Source organism: Hylobates moloch, unplaced genomic scaffold (assembly GCF_009828535.3).
Source record: "Hylobates moloch isolate HMO894 unplaced genomic scaffold, HMol_V3 SCAFFOLD_17, whole genome shotgun sequence".
In the NCBI taxonomy this organism is placed as follows: Eukaryota; Metazoa; Chordata; class Mammalia; order Primates; family Hylobatidae; genus Hylobates; species Hylobates moloch.
The window spans coordinates 44,191,685-44,208,026 of record NW_026652292.1 but is presented as its reverse complement, the minus strand read 5'-3'; the positions used below and the strand labels follow the sequence as shown (position 1 = coordinate 44,208,026).

Sequence of the window (16,342 nt, the reverse complement as noted above, 5' to 3'; positions counted from 1 at the left end):
TAATCCACATTTGTTAAGAAAGAGACGTGGTGGAAGTAATTGAATCATGGGGGGAAGTTTCCCCCAGGCTGTTCTCATGATAGTGAGTGAGTTCTCACGAGATCTGATGGTATTATAAGGAGCTCTTCGCACTCTGCTCAGCGCTTCTCCATCCTGCCACCTTGTGAAGAAGGTGCCTTGCTTCCCCTTCACCTTCTGCCATGATTGTAAGTTTCCTGAGGCCTCTCCAGCCATGCTGAACTATTTTCTTCAGACCGACCTCTTTCCTTAATAAATTACCCAGTCTCAGGTAGTTCTTTACAGCAGTGTGAAAATGGACTAATACAGTAGTGAAGAATTTGACACAGCCTTCATTCATATAATAAGCATTTGTTGAATACCTTCTATTGGTAGGAAACTATAAGTTTTGAGATCACTTGTATGTAAATAATCCACTTTGAGTTTTACAGTGTATAATCTCTTTCAGTAGTCAACTGGTTCCCACAGAGCAAGAGAACAATTGAAATACATCCTGAGAACAGCTAATGAAAAGAAACAAGAACAGAGTTGACAAGACTGTCTCAAATAAGTCATTTCCTTTGTGGGGCAAACACTTAATTTCTAAAGAATGGTCTGCACATTGCACATTCTTCTTAATCAATGTAAATAATAATTCTTTCCCAGTAATGGAAAAAGCCACATCTCTCAGAAGGTCTCAGTACTCTATCAATGCCAGTTCTTTTGAATTGACCACCCGAGAAACAGACACTGGCTTCCCGGTCAGGTATCACAGTCAGCCCCTAATATAAAATAAAGGCCCCAGAGGACAGCTGTTGTGCTCATTCATGCCCTAACAAGAACACAATGCCATTAGTCTATGAAGTTGGCAAGGGTTGGAACAGCAAGGCTTGGAACAGAAAAGAAATGAAGACTGTACTGCCTCCACCTCCCATACAGATACCTTCCAAGTAGGCTTTTCTGAGGAAAAGTGCTGGCCCTGTAGGCATTTAAGTATGTCAGCACACAGTCACTCCTCTGTGGTTGATGTAACTTAAGAAAGTGTCAAAGACAAGTCAGCCACTTTGCTTGGGATAAACAACACCAGGCACTTATACATAGGGAGAAATTATTTCCCTGCTCTTCCACTTTAGGGCATTCAATGACTGTAAATGTCCATCTGTTGCCCTTTCACATCAATAAGCAATTTCTGTGTTTCCATCTTGTAAGGAGTTGTTCAATGTGTAAAGCCATTGTGATATTTCACATTCATCGGTCAAATGCCATTAACTGCTGCTACCTAAATATGACTTATCAGAGAAGGAGAGTCCATAATTTCCCTTATGTCAGGCAGAAAATGAGCTTCTCCACCCCAAAATTCACTTCTTTGCTGAATACCCAGATATATCATACAAAGAATGATAGAGTAGGGGTAGTAGGATGAGTAGGAATTTCTGAGGCAAGTGAAGAGAGGGAGACATAAAGAGGATGGAAATATCTCTTTCTGCTTTTACAACCATCACTCCACTCCTTCCTTTCAGTAATTGTTTTAACACAGAGGTGTCCTGGTTTCTGGTGGCAACCCTCATTTGTGACACAGGGATGGCACGCAGCATATCTTCCCTCAGTGGTCCCATGGGCACAACACCAGATTGCCATGCATATTGATTTTTCTCTCATCCCATCGAGACATCACAGCTTCCCCCTCAGAGCGTAGGTGGAGGCGAAACCTCACTCCTGGGCAGGACAAATGTATGTTCACAGCCCTACTCTTGGAACAACTCCCATGCTGCTCTGAGCCTTTTCCATTTGCTCATTCTGGGGTTGAGAAAATGAAAGCAAAATCCTCAGAGGACCTTAGATAGGTCTGAAGAATAAAAAATAAAACAGCTGGGCTAAAACCAGCTCAATAATTTCTCCGTGCTTTGCACTGTCTCCCTCTGAAATTACAGTTGCAGAAGATAAAGGCTGAGAAAAAAAATTGAATTTGGCCTTGATGTTTAAAGGAAGTGGATGTATCTGAATTTAAGTGGTAAATCACTATATTTTTGATGAGGTGATTAAATTATCTGGAACTGCTTACATGATTCGTGTTCTATCACATCAAGTCTGGGTTCTCTGGTTGCATGCATGGCACATGTGTGCTCTGGCATTTCTGTTCACAGCTGGCTACAAACTGCAATTTCTCTGTCTGTATTTGAAGATCAAAATCAGAAGCACAGTCAGGGAATATGGTGACAAACAGAACTAATTGGACAAATGTTTTAACATATGCAGGGCCACAAAGTCACAATGGTGCTTGCACGTTAGACTATTGGTCAAATATCCCAAAATTAGGTTTGGGTAGTTTTACCCTGATTAGAAGGGATCTTGAGAGGCCACCTAATTCTTTTTCTCACTCTGCTCTCCCTAACCCTAACCCTAACCCTAAGCCAAACATACTTGATATGATTTGGCTCTGTGTCCCCACCCAAATCTCATCTTGAATTGTAACTCCCACAATCCCCACATGTCTTGGAGGAACCCAGTGGGAGGTGATTGAATTATGGGGGCGGGTCTTTCCCGTCCTATTCTCATAGTGAATGGGTCTCATGTGATCTGATGGTCTTACAAAATAGGAGTTTGCCTGCACAAGCTCTCTCTTTGCCTGCCACCATCCAAGTAAGATGTGACTTGTTCCTCCTTGCCTTCTGCCATGATTGTGAGGCTTCCCCAGCCACGTGGAACTGTGAGTTCTCCATTAAACCTCTTTCCTTTGTAAGTTGCCCAGTCTCAGGTTTATCTTTATCAGCAGTGTGAAAACAAACTAATGAAATACCCATCAAGAAAACTGTTCATCTAATCAAGCACAACTCTCTTGGCATATCTTGGGCTTTGATTTGTTGATAAATGAAACATAAGTAAATGACTACCTGTTGGGGCTTCAGGGGCAGCTTCTGCACATTGCTTCCACTCACCATTTCATATACACACAGATACACATGTGTACATGTATAGAGTCACACAGAGGCAATCTTACTAGGTTGTTGGCATATGAAATCCATGTGGCAACAGTAATAGACTCTACTTCTAATTCTAAGGCTTAACCTCCAAATACTCCTGAGAAAGGCAAATTTACATGGACTGATTCAAGATTCTTTCACAAGAATGGTTTTTACAGAAAGAAGGCGCTAATATAATTATGGAATAAAGAGAAAATGTAACAGAGAAGACAAAAGTTGCCTATTTCTCAGTTTTGTAGGATATATTCAGCTCAAAGGAATTATGATTAAGTTACATATTTAGATTTGGTTTATGTCAATTAATAAAATATGCTGCTTGTGAGGATTATGGGACATCTTTGATGTCTAAGTATTCATTTTTTATTGACTTTATGTCCTTCAAATTAATTTTGTCCAAAGCAAACACTTGAATATATTTTGATTTTACTAAAATTGTAAAAGCAATTCAGTTTAAGGTTTATGTGAATGTATGTTCTGAAATTCTATAAAATGCCTTGTAGGGATAGTTCTGTAGGTCACGCCCTCAGATTTTGGTATTGCATTGCCGTGTTGAAGTTTAGTTCAACAGCTATAATCTATTACCAAGGGTAACATTTTGCTTTGTTAATTATCACCGATCTCTTCATTTCTTTTTGTGCTTCTGCACTTACTGAGTCAAGAAAGAGCTTCTACACTTACTGAGTCAGGAAAGAGTAAGGAAGGGAAGGAAATATCTTTGTGTAGCACTGAACAGAACTCTTTAAGAAAATTTTGCTAAATATGTATTTTGGGGAGATGAGTGGTTTTACTAATTTGTTCAGAGATACCTTTCCCATTCTCAAATATTTTTGTTCTACTTACCTGTGAATGCTTAAAAAGACTAGTACAAAGTATAGTTCCACAGTCAGCTAAGACCTTACAGGCTTAACTACAAAAGAACCATGGAGATTTTCTTAATAAAACACTTCCCGTTTTTGAGCCATAGGTTCACAGGATAAAAAAAAAAAAATAGCACTGAATATCTTAAAACCATGAATTGATCTTAAGGCTTTGAGCTTCCGTTTTCCATGATGGGACTTTTTAATCTTTTTTATTCAGACACTCTGATGGAAAAACATAGTTATGAAAAAATGATTAGTTTACGTGTTGGGGGCAAGAGAATGGAGGTTAAAATGCTTGTTGCTAAGTTTTTATTCTTTGTTTGTTTTAAAATTCATGGAAGCTCTAAATTCTCTCACAGTCTATAAATAATCCTAGGAAAGAATGCCAAGGGTAGAAATGGATTTCTCTACATGGAAGCTGGATGGCATTTGATCTCTTTAAATATACAATGATCTCACACCTCTTTCAAAGGTATATCTAATTCTGTACATCTTTTTGTAACTGTGTCTCTGGAAAATGGCCACTAAAATATCTTGAGATGCATTCATTCAGTTCTTATTTTGAAGCGTAATGAATATTATCATTGAAAAATAAATAAAATAGCCAATATTGTTTTGTTGCTTACTATGTGCAAAGCATGTATTTCATTATTTCATTTAATCTCAGAACACTAAAGATCTAGGTTTTATTATTTTTCTCATCTTTCTGAGTAACGCAAAAGATGGAGATAACTTATCCAAAGTCACAGAACTTAAGAGAAGTCAAGGATATGATCCATACAGTCTAACTCCAAATCAAAAGCATAGCCAAACATATAAACACAGAATCAAATGGTTCACATTTTTGTACAGCTAGAGAATATAATTTGTTCTCTAATAAATACAATATATTAAAATTTTATTGAATTATAATATATATGTATATATATATGTGTGTGTACGTGTATATGTATATGTGTGTGTGTTTATCAGGCTAAACCAGAAAAAGAATTTTCTGAATTTAAAATCCTATTCAGAGACCTGAAAGACTTAAGTGATCATGACATTTTATCTTCTGTTAATTGATTTTTCATCTTTCTAGCAATCTATAGTACTTGGAGATGGCTTCAAACCTAAGTCTTTCTTGACAGGGAAGGAAAGAATAAGGATTTTTATGAAGAGACTATTACAATTTATTAGTGTGTTCAATTATTTAACAGGACATTTAACTTGTAGTATCACAGCAAAATTTGCACAAATCTCATATAAGGTTAGCTCATTTATCTCCATAGTCAATCCATTAACTTGATGTTAGTGTAACATTACATTTAACTTGAGCTGCTCTCTGTTTCTCTTTTCTCTAAAATGCCAATTTCTGACCTTGTTTACCTACTAGTATGTGAACTCTGCTTAGGTGATCAGAAAACTACACAGAGATAATGGTGTTTCCAAAGCTGGTCCCTTTTATTTACTTTTGTCATAATGTTCTGCATCTTAACACCAGTCAGAAAAAGTGAGTGAATCAGAATTGACTTCTCTATTAAAATTAGTTTTCAGGAAAGTATTATACAATGAGATTTAACTTCCACAGTTCTCATACTCTTAACCCTTTTAGGCTCTGTATGCAACTAACTAGATATTGGCCAACAGTAGCCCTTTGTTTTATAGAATCTAGATATTGCAGGTATTAAAAGTATTATGCTGATGTTTTGATCTTGTGATGGCAAATATGCAGTGTTTTTACAGATTATTATGAAAGCAGTCACAGAAGCCACTTATTCACCCTTGTTTAGAAGTGCCTTCTCTTCACTTACACAGCTGGCTATTCAATTGCATTTATGCAGATTTCCATTCTGTTCCACTTCTGTAGCATGGCAAGGAGCTCCAACTAATTTCAGTCCAAAGGTAACCTATGTAAAGGCATAGCATATATTTGATCTAGAAAAGCCAGTAAGTTTTAGAAAATAGAGTACAGGTGGGATGTAGTCTTTAGATGCTATTACTGCCTATAACTTCTTCAGTGGCCTTGGGAAAAATTACCTAACTCCTGGTATGTAAACCCACGGATGTACTTAAAGTAATTGACTAATGACAAAAAAAAAAGATTTTTCTGACTATACATCAGCACTCATAGCAGCATTATTCAACAGCCAAAAGGTGGAAACAACCCATGTATCTATTGACAGATAAGTGGATACACAATATGGTGTGTTTGTGTGTGTACAATGACATATTATTCATCCATAAGAAGGAATGAAGTTCTTATATACGCAACAGCATGGATGAACCTTGAAAACATAATGCTAAGAAAAATAAACCAGATACAAAAGGATAAGTCATGTATAATTCCAATTATATTATATATTTGGATTAAGCAAATTCATTGAGACAGGAAGTAGATTTGAGGTTACCAGGGGCTGAAGAGATGGGGAATGGGAATTAATGCTTAATAGGTACAGAGATTTTGTTTGGGATGGTTAAAAACTTTTGGAAATGGATAATAGTGATGGTTGTATAACATTGTGGACGTAAATAATGTCACCGAATTTTATTCTTTAAAATGCCTCAAATATCAAATTTAAAGTTACACATATTTAACCACAATTTTTAAAGATAGTAATATAATATACCAAAAAAAACATTGAATTGTATACTTTCAATGGGTGAGTTGGATGGTATGTGAATTATATTTTATAAAAGCTGTCAAAAACATACCAAAAAAATGGATTCTTCTTAGGTTCAGTTGGACATCAATAGTTGTGAAAGGATCTTCATGGAGAGGTCGATGTGATATCCAAGTGATTGCTGGCACTATCATAGTCCTAAGATTACTTTGGTTTGCTTCTGACTCTTTTCCTGCGGGCATGATTTATATTCTTATGGTATTTTCATTTCTACCCTATAGTTGGGTCCCTTCTGAGAAGACAGACATGACCTGAGGGCCTAAGACCAACTACATTGCTAAGCTTTTGGTACTATCAGTGTTAAAAGCTAAATATTCCTTAGTTTTGGTACTGTCCGTGTTATACTTTATAACAGGAATTTACTTGATATTAAAATTGACTTGGTACTATCAGTGTTAAAAGCTATATATTCCTAAGCTTTTGGTACTATCGGTGTTATAAAGTATAACATGATGAACTGTAGCTGAAATGTATTTACAGAATGATAAATTATCCACATAGTACCAAAAGCTTAGGAATTGACTTGGTATTAAAACCTAATTTCTCTGTGGATGTGACTGCACTAACCTAAAGATAGCATTGCTCAAATTTGCCTGCCTTTCCCTTTAGCTACTCAAACATCACTTCAGATCACAGACAGGGCTGACCACCATGACTGAGCCTTGACAGTGTTAATTATTAGATTGTTTTCAAGCCTTTCCATTTCCCTCTTAACGAAATGTTCCTGGATACCTTAGAATCTCATAGCTTCAGCTATTTTCTTTTCACTAAACAAAGAAAAATTCCAGTTCTATTAAATCTAATTTTATATTTTACAAGTTTAGACTCAAACTTGATTCTATATTCCAAATTATTCGGTAATCCTTGTTGTTTCTAAGTAAATCATATCCTCTGACACTCCCTTTTGTTATACGACTTCTATACCATGTAACTACAATAACACTCTCTTGGTGTTCATTGCATTGTGCAATTTTTAGTATATTTGGTCTCCCCTAATAAGCTATGAACTTCACAGTGGCAGAGACCATGTGCCATTTACCTTCTCACTTCAGCCAGAGTGCCTATTCTATCATAGATGTACAAAAAAAGCTTACTAATTGAATCAGTGAATCAAAAAAATACATCAATGTATGAATGGCATAGCAAGAAACCAGTAAATAAATAAATAAATAATTTATTGACTATAACAGGGCACTTTAGTAAAAAAAAAAAAAAAATGTACAGTTTGTGACTAGTAAGATATTCAGTGGGCCAGTCTGCCTGTGTAGAGATGGGTATATATGTTTTCCCTATACCCTTTGTAGCTTCTGTTGTGCCCCTTCCCTCCTGGTTGTGTAATCACTCTCCAAAAGTTTTAGTCTTATTAAAGATGAGCTAGGCATTGTATTTCAAAATAAGCATAATTTCCTGCCAGCAGGGTGACAGAAATACATTGAAGGCGTGGTTCACTACTCATTCCAGTTCCAAAGTGCTCTCTGTTTTCCTTACCCACTTGAACCATGACTCAAATGATATGTCATTAAAAATACATCAGGAAGAGAGGAATGCAGAGCTTATGAAAGAATATCTATTAATGGTAGGACACAGTAACTCCTTTCTGAGAAATAATATATATTAAATATTATGTGCTCCAGGTTTTTGACCCACTCAATTCCAATAGAAAATTTGTATAAGTTTCTTAATCTTATAGCTTATACACTCACTAATGCCAAGAGCTGAAATGCACACAGAGATTGCAAAGCATATGAATGAACTGTAGCTGAAATGTATTTATAGAATGATAAATTATCCACATTAAATTTAGACAGCGGAAGGGAAGTCTCTCAGGGATCTACAGATTTTCAATTTCATATGAGCATTTGTGTTTGATTCTGAAGTCTGGCTGTTCCATTTAAGGTAACTATTTTTACATTGTGGCATTTCCCCTGCATTATTTTTGTTCTAAAATCTTGAATAGGGATACTAAGCACTATTAGAGACTATTAATTTTAACAATTTCTGAATAAATAAAATGTAATACTTGGAATATTGATGTCTTCATATAATAATTGTGTAGATTTAACTTTAGATGGTTGTATATTATTCATTCATTCAATCAAAATGCCTTTATTAAATATTTGTCGAGACTTTCCTATGAACCAGACACTGTGTCAGTTGTTAAGGACATAGAGACAATGAACATAGTTTTGTCCTAAGAGAACTCTGGTGGGAAACTGATAAGTAAATACATTTGATTAGCAAAGAGACAGCCACAGCGGCTATAGTAACACTTAGGGATATACCTAACTCAGCCTGTAGATCGTAGATGACTTCTGGGAGGAGGTGACAAGTAGAAATTAGTAACAGAGAAGAAAACAAAGACATTCTGAGAAAAGCCCAGAGACATGCAGCAAAGAGCTAAGAGTTCTATTCCCTAGAGGCAGAGCGCTGAGCTTCTTTGACACATAAGAGGCCCTTATCTTTAAAGCATTGATTAACCAGCTGACATGTCTGTGCTTGGGCACTACTTCTTTCCCATGTTACCAGAACCCACTTGCCTTTTTATATTTTTCATGAGATTCTTAATCATAATCTGTTCTGGTGACTTGAACCTGAGCCTAATATAAGTTTATGACATCCTTATCCACTCACTGTAGCTTAGCTGTTCATTCCGGGAGGGTCTCCTAGTGAGTGGAGCCCAATAGTTTGAAGCAAGAAAAACATTTTCAACTAAGAGATCTTTACAACTTAAGAAAAGTGCGCTTACTCCATTAATTCATTTGTTTTGTATTAGGTATTATTAGGCATCTTGTGTATTAGGTATTATTAGTTATAATACTCACTTTAAAAATGATCAAACAGAAACTCATAGATGTTTCTGTCAGGAGACAGATGACATACTCAAACTAGGTAATTGAGGATAGTTTAATATAACGACTACTTATACAGTGTGGACAAGGTTTAGAATGACTGACAGGGGATGGAGTGCTACCCTGAGCAGAGAGCCATTACCGCCCTAGGCTTGTATATTAGTGTCCTATTGCCTCTGTAACAAATTACCCCAAACTTTGTGGCTTAAATAACACACATTTCTCATCACACAGCTCTGGAAGTCGGAAGTCTGAAACCAGCTTCACTGTGCTGAAGTCAAGGTATCCACAGGATGGAGTTCCTTCTGGAAGTTCTAGTGGGAGAAGCTGTGACCTTTCCTTTTCTGGCTTCCGGAGGCTGTCCTTATTCCTCAGTTCATGTCTTCACATCATATCACTTTTTCTCAACTGATTCCAGTCTGTTTTTGACTGTCTTGTCTCCCTCTTAGAAAGACTCTTGTGATTATATTTAGCACCCAGGCAAATAATCCAGGATAATCTCATCCCAACATCTTTAACTTAAACCCATCTACAAAGTTCTTTTTTTCATATAAGGTAACATTCACAGGTTCTGAGGATTATGACATGGATATCTTTAGGGGCTACTATTCAGCCTACCACAGCCTGAGTGGCAAAGGGAATGGAACAGTTATCAGAACCCGGAAAGAGCTGTATAGAAAAGGCACCTGGCATGAAATGTGGACTTTTAATATAAAGCAACACAGCCAACTATGCAGAGGCCACTAACAACATCCATGCACTTCAGTCTTCCAGGTGCAGAGCAAGGGAGGAGAATGGTAAGAGACAGTCTGTGGGGCACAGAAGACAGCCAGCCCCAGGGCTGAGTGTCTTGGCTCACACCTGTAATCCCAGCACTTTGGGAGGCTGAGGCCTTTGGATCACCTGAGGTCAGGAGTTAGAGACCAGCCTGGCCAACGTGGTGAAAACCTGTATCTACTAAAAATACAAATTAAAAGTTTGCAGGCATGGTGGCATGCCCCTGTAGTCCCAGCTACTAGGAAGGCTGAGGCTTGGGAATTGCTTGAGCCTGGTAGGTGGAGGTTGCAGTGAGCCGAGATCACTCCAGCCTGAGTGACAGAGTGAGACACTGTCTCAAAAACAAAAACAAAAAAGAAGACAGCCAACCCCCTTCTTTTCATAAGACTACGTTTAGCTTTTAATTATTACTATCAAAGATAAATTCTTTAAAATCTAAGAATAAGGAAGTATAAAAATATAACTGAAAGTCTATCCCCGATCCTGTCCCCAATATCCCCCAACAATCCCCTCCCTCGTCTGAACCTGCAGCGGCAAAAGACTTAAGTGTAAGCATAGGTGGAAGTAGCAGAGGTCAAGGATAAAACAAAACCTGATGACATGGATAAACTCTGCTTCAGCCATTTTCCTAATGCACAACATACATGGATGCCATTCCTTCTGCCTGCAATTATTTTCTCTTCATTATTTGCTGCTTTCACTTACCGTATAGGTCTTATCTCAAATATTACTTCTGGAATATATCACTTCCCAATATAAATTAGAAACCCACCCCCATGGTCCTTATACTCTTTCTTCAAATCTTACCTTTTCCTGCATAGCCTCTCCATAATCAGTAAAGATAATTTTGTATGCTTAATTGTTTGTTTATATGCATATCTCCTCATTGGTTTATTTAGCTCTAGGAAGCCAGACCAGCTGCTATTGCCCCAGCCCCGTGGACAGTAGTTGACGCAAAGCATAAGTTAAATGCTTTATGTGTCTGTGTACTTCAACTTTTCTGACAAATTTCAAATCCACAGAAAAAGTTCAAAGTTGAGTGCAAGAAAATTAATATTTTCAAATTCGCTCTCTCTCTCGCTCGCTCTCTCTCTCTGTGTGCCTCTCACACTCTTGCTTTCTCTTCATCTCCCCCTCCTCCTTTCCCTCTCATTTTTTTCTCCCTCTCAATTTATGTTCTAAATTTTTAATTTGTAATTCTAACTGTGTTTTGATGCCTGGAAATCTTTAGTAGTATTTAACTCCAGCTGGGGGGTTTTCTTTCTTTTTTCCTCTGCTTCATGGTAGGTTTTGGAGTAGAACATTTATCAGCTGACATCCTGATTCTCGTTTCTGTTTTCTTATATTAGCTTTGATTGCCATCTTCTGTTCATTGTAAAATTCTTCTGTTTTGTGGGGCCAGTAATAACAGATGTATGTAGTGATTTGTGTGGTTTAACAAAATTTCTTTTCTGAAACAGTTTTTTTTTTTTTCCTGTTCAGGAAGTACAGCTCCTAAAATCAATAGTTCTATATTATGCTCTTTAGGGTAGATGTTGGCGTATCTTATCATTTTGTGATTCTTTTCATTAGGTAAGACTCTTAATTTTCACTGCTTTTTTCCTTCTCTCTGTTCATCCCCACGCCCCAAAGAGCATAAATTATTCCTAGTGGATGATGTCACATTCGATAATCTCTTTCACTTTAAATGGATGAAACGCTAGTGTGCCTATCTGTTACTGACAGATAGAGTAGAATGCATTAGTCATAAAGAATAATAGATGGTTGTTCTCCACCTGTGGAAATAGTGTCTTAACAAGACTCCAGCCTCTGGTCCTGTGAACTTTCAATGTCTTTTCAAAGCTCTGATTCATCAGGTCTCGGGCCAGTCCTCAATGTTTACCACCGGTGGTGGGACTCCCTTTGTTTGCAGTGAACATGATTTGTGCTCAATAATTCCTCAGCCCTCTGAACTCTCTTCTCATTTCCTTGCAGTCTCTACCTGTCAGCTCCAGAGTGGGCTTTGTAGCTGGATCTGCTGGTATGGAAATATTTCCCTACTTACATGCAAATTACAGTTGTGGTGTTCTCTGTATCCTAGTCATGATATAGGCATGGGTGTTGAGTGGTCTTCACTCTCCTTGTGACTTTGTAGGGCTTATGGGAGAATGTGTGGAGAAACTCAGACTTAGAATAATACCCTATGGGAAATGTGAACTTCAATTGTATTTTCAACAAATAAATTCCAATAATTTCTCATATGCAAAATATGGTTATAAAAGTGTTCAAGTATAATATATTATATTAAATAAAGTCATCTTTTTATTATCAATTGAAAAACGCTTCTCCCTAAATTGATATCAACTTCAAGTTCAGCCACATCAACCATAGTATCCTCCCATCTCCCACTTTTGTTTCTAAAGCCATCAGCCAACAGAATTTCTCCATGAGAGTACAAGGCTAACAAATGTTGTGGCAGATACTGGTAGAAATCTCCAAATATCTGTCTTCATTTCTTCTTCTTCAGGAATAGAATCCAAAGTTCTAGCTAGGTATATGACAGCCCTAAGTAAAGACCATATTTCTCAGCTTCCCTTAGAGTAAAGTGCATTTGGTCCCTGATGGTTCAACTTATATTTTGCAATTTTATAATAGGTTTATCAGGATGTAACCCCACCTTCAGTCAAGTAGTATCTGTATGGCCATGGGATATGTGCTGCTCAATGGTATTTAACCAAAAGTGTCATGGTGTGACTTGTATAAGGATCCCTAAAAGGAAGGGGGACAGCGTTATTGACTCTTCTTCATGGCTGCTGGATGGGACACCCACAGCCAATAATGGGTGTTATTTATTACAAAATAAAAATAGTCCAGTCCCTGATAAAGGTGAAGTGTATGTTTTATAAGCTTAAGTCCTAGATGTTTTATGGTTTATATTGCTATTGAAAATGAAGTCTTCTTTTTCCCTCTACTATATTATAATCAGTTGTGTTTAGTATTGCTGTTGCTTTGTATAAGTTGATTCTGTATCCAGCAACCTTATAAAACTCACAGTAATTCTCAAAGTTTATATGTAGATAATTCAATTCTGTGTTTAAAGTGTTCAGGAAACATAACTAAATTATGTTATTTTCTGAGCAACAACCAGACCAAAAGACTATGCTAGGTAGAGGAGGGGGAAAAATCAAAAGATGGATAAATAAATAAGGTAAACCCTCAGTCAGTAAAAAAACTAATGTACTTTGATGTACTATAAGATATTGAGTTTCTCTGTTTTTTATGAATGGGGATAAGAATAAGAAGGATCAATCACATTTTAAAATAAATAATCGTTAAATTTTATTTTTATTCCCCAGGGCTTTTAATAAACTGACAAACTTAATTGTTGGAATTCATTTAGGTCAATGTAGTAACTTATTTACAAGAAATAAACCCATTTTAGAAAATTTATTCACAATGTATAGATGCTCAAACACCCTAGAATGGTCTTGGAATAGGAATGAATACTGCCTCTTTAGAAGCCAGCTCAGTCAAATTCTTCATTCATATTGGATGACACAGCTCCTCTGAAATTATTCACACAGGAGTTTCAAAATAGCATAAATTATTTTAAGTGGATGATATCACATTTTATGTTATCTTTTGCCTTAAATGAATGGCTAGTGGGCCTGTTAGTGACAGACGGGATTGGAATACATTAATTACAAAGAATAATAGGATCTCCAAGTTTAAAAATGGGTAATAAATAGGAAAAACAGATTATAAATAGATATTAAGTTTTAAGAAGAGAATTTAAAACATGTCAGATTTCATGAGAAACTGTCTTTAACAGTTCAAAGCTAGCCTTTTCAGAGTCAGTGATTCAATCATTTTCCCCTTCAGTGCATTCAGAATCTATTATATTATGTCAAAATACTGATAATACTGTATATTTTTTCTATATTTGATAGATGTTGTAGAGAAGAGGGAGGGTATCCTTTACCCTGTGTCTGAGACCAATCATAAAGTGACATACAGTTTTCTACTCCATTAGGAAAAAAGTCATGGTGATTGTAGAAAACATGTGATGAGAAAATAGTTATCACTGATATTAAGCAGTTGTCTCAGAATTAACCTTAGTGATATTTCAGAGCTGCAAGGGAACCACTTTGAACCCTATTTAGCATCAGGGCTCTTTGTAATGTGCTATCATCTGTTGTTATTTTAATTCATATAAATAATTCTTATAATAAAAACCATGATTCAGATTAGTATATAGGTCAAGAGTCAAAAATCACCCAGAGATTTCTGATGGGAATTGGAATAATCCAATGGCAAATAGTCATATGATAAGGTCAACAACTTTGCTAGTAATGGGGGAGCTCTATTTCATATCCATCTGATTGACAAACTTAAAAATAAAGTTTGACAATAATATGTTTGCAATAAGATCTTGCATGCATAGCCAAATGGTACAGTCACTTTGATAAAAAGCTAAGTTATAGCTAATAAACGCATGCTTCAATCCAGGAAGTCCAGCCCTAAGTTTGCACTCTCACACATGTGTTTGAAAAGAATTATAAATAAATGCTTATTGCCACATTGTTTTAACAGTGAAGAAAAATTGCAAACAACCTAAATATTTATCAGCAAGAGAATGGAAAAATAAGATGTGATATACTCATACAGCAATACACTATACTACAGATTAAATAAGCTAGATCTACATGCATCAACGTGGATAAATATTTTTAAACTCATTGTAATAAATATGCAAGACATAGTACAATTCATATAAACTTTAAAACATTGGATAATAATACCCTTGTTTATTAAGGTATACTTAAAGAATTAAGACATTTTTGAAAATGAAAGCCACCAATTCCAGAAATGGAAGAATAGCAATGTGATCTAGGTATGCAGGGACTTTCAGCTATGTCTATAGTATTAAATACCTAAGTAGAAAATGACTACATGCTTGTTATATTATTCTCTGTATTTTTCATGTCTGATAGATGTAACAATAATAATACATATTATTTTTCATATCCCAACATAGCAATAAATAGTATTCATAACAGAACCCTGTACTCTACTTGTACCTGAGCTTTCAATTGATGACATCACCTGAGAGATTAAAACCTCTCAAGAGGAAAGAAAAAGATTCACCCATGAACATATCTACCAGTTCATGCTAGTCTCTAGTATATACCCAGAAACACAATTTAGAGCAACTCATGAACACCACAAATTCCCTAAAGTTCAGCATTGCTCCTATCACCAAATCATAGGATTATAGAAATAGCTTTTCTCATGCTCTCCTTATTTTCTTCCCCAGCTTCTTTCTTTCCTTTTTAGATTTTTAAAATGTTTTTTATTTTTTTCTTTCTCTCTTTTTTATTAATACATAATTGTACATATTTATGGGGCTCCATGTGACATTTTGATACAAGCACACAATGTGAAATGATCACATTTTAGTATTAAAGATATCCATCACTTCAAACATGTATCATTTCTTTTTGCTGGAAACACAATCTTCTCTTCTAGCTATTTTGAAATGCACAAATTGTTGTTAACTATAGTCACCCCACTGTGCTATTGAACACTAGAGCTTATTCCTTCTATCTAACTGTAGGTTTCTACCCATTAACCAATCTTTCTTCATCCTCCCTCCCCACTCATCCCTTCCCAGCCCCTGGTAACCATCATTCTACTCTGTACTTCCATGAGAGCAACTTTTTTAGTGCTCACATTTGAGTGAGAACATATGGTATTTGTCTTTCTGTGCCTGGTTTATTTCACTTAATGTAATGATCTCCAGTTCCATCCATGTTGCTGCAAATGACAGGATTTCACTTATTTTTATAACCAAACAGTACTCCATTGTGTATATATACCACGTGTTCTTTATCCATTCATCTATCACTGAACATTTAAGTTGATTCCATATCTTGGTTATTGTGAACAGAACTGCAATGAACATGGGGGCGCAGGTATCCTTTTGATATATTTATTTTATTTCCTTTGAAAAAATACCCAATAATGGGATTGCTGCATTGTGTAGTGGTTCTAGTTTTAGTTTTTTGAGAAACCTCCATACTTTTTTCCATAACGGCTATACTAATTTACATTTTCACCCAGTATATGAGTTCCCTTTTCCCTGCATCCTTGCCAACATTTGTTACTTTCTTGTCTTTTTGATTATAGCCATCCTCACTGTGGTGAGATGATATCTCATTGTGGATTTAATTTAC

General features: G+C 36.1%; 1 protein-coding gene across 5 annotated transcripts in view; it reads left to right on the top strand.

The window, feature by feature from the left end:
- The window catches only part of GABRB1 (gamma-aminobutyric acid type A receptor subunit beta1), a 439,350-nt gene that overhangs the window by 210,987 nt on the left and 212,021 nt on the right, over positions 1–16,342 (top strand). The gene's annotated exons all lie outside the window — the stretch shown is intronic.